Raw genomic sequence first — 1,405 nt, forward strand, 5'->3', positions numbered from 1 at the left:
CATCATCATGTGGGCATTGAGAACTTTTTCTCTTTCCTCATGCGCCTGTAAGGTTGTTACCTTCGTATTGGCGATGTGAGGTTGGATTGCCTGGATATAGTTCGGCAGGCTGTCTATTGACATTCTGCCGGACTTATCTGTGGGAAGGCATACCACTTCTCCCTTTTTCGTGCGCTGCATGAGGTTGTGTAGGCTACTTGCGGGTATATTCCCAAGTTGTTGGGCCTCTGTCTTATTCTGTCTCTGTCTCTTAGTGTATAATTCTAAAATCTGTCTAAGTTTTGTCCTAGCTATAGTGAACTGTGCTTCCATGTGGTCATGAGTATGTTTAGGGATGTAGACTCTTATATATATATATATATATATATATTATTTATAATGTTCTTAAATGTATTGATTAATGGGTAGATCAGGTGTGATGTATCAAGATGTTTCTCTCTCTTCTCTCTTTCCATCTCTCTTACTCTCTCGTTGTATGTTTACATAAACAGACACAAATATTATTGATATATTTGTATGGAATCCAGCTATACAAGGTGATCTTTATCCTCACATGCAGTACAACACGTAACTCACCTTTGTAGGGTTGTAGCAGACAATTCAATAACAACTGGACGGCCATTGAAAATTTGCGGTGATAATTCGAGAATTGACTTTGCTATCCATGCAAAATGCGTCGGCGGAACAAGAAGAAGGTATTTCGATCAATTTGGGAAATACACTATATATTTAGAAGAGGAGATGAAGAATGCTATAAATGGTCGGGACATTTGGTTTGGAAATATTAGCACAATCTAGGCACGCCCCTTGGCTTGATAGATAGATACTGCACGTAAGAACATATTAAAATATTGGCAACATAGATGTACTATTACGGAGTAAAGTATGCAGGAGATTATTTCCTCGATTTTGTCTACAGGTACGTTGTGATTACGACACATTTCAAATAAATGTTATGTCTATGTGATATTTTATAAACATAATCACTGCACCTTATTTACATTTGACGGATATTTGTCCTCATCGTGTTTGAGGATAACACAACGTTTCGGCTGATATACCCTCCAGCCTTCATCAGGTGTCTTGGGGAAATTTCGAACCTGGGTTCTCGTTCCTAAGGTACTTTTCGATGTTATTATTATTATTATTATTATTATTATTATTATTATTATTATTATTATTATTATTATTATTATTATTATTATTGTTCAGTAGTTTTATTTTTATAACGTGCTTTCACTTCACTACCGAGCGCAGCTCTGTGCGCCTTGGGTATGTGCTGTGGTTTGCTGTGGTGCTCTTATGTTTACTGTATTGAAAGTGTTTTGCGTAGAATGTGTGCAGTACCCAGTAGTGCAATTTTCTGTATGTTATATATATTTGTAAGTCCTGGTATTTTTGTTAT

This window comes from Octopus bimaculoides, chromosome 2, assembly GCF_001194135.2.
Source record: "Octopus bimaculoides isolate UCB-OBI-ISO-001 chromosome 2, ASM119413v2, whole genome shotgun sequence".
Taxonomy (NCBI): domain Eukaryota; kingdom Metazoa; phylum Mollusca; class Cephalopoda; order Octopoda; family Octopodidae; genus Octopus; species Octopus bimaculoides.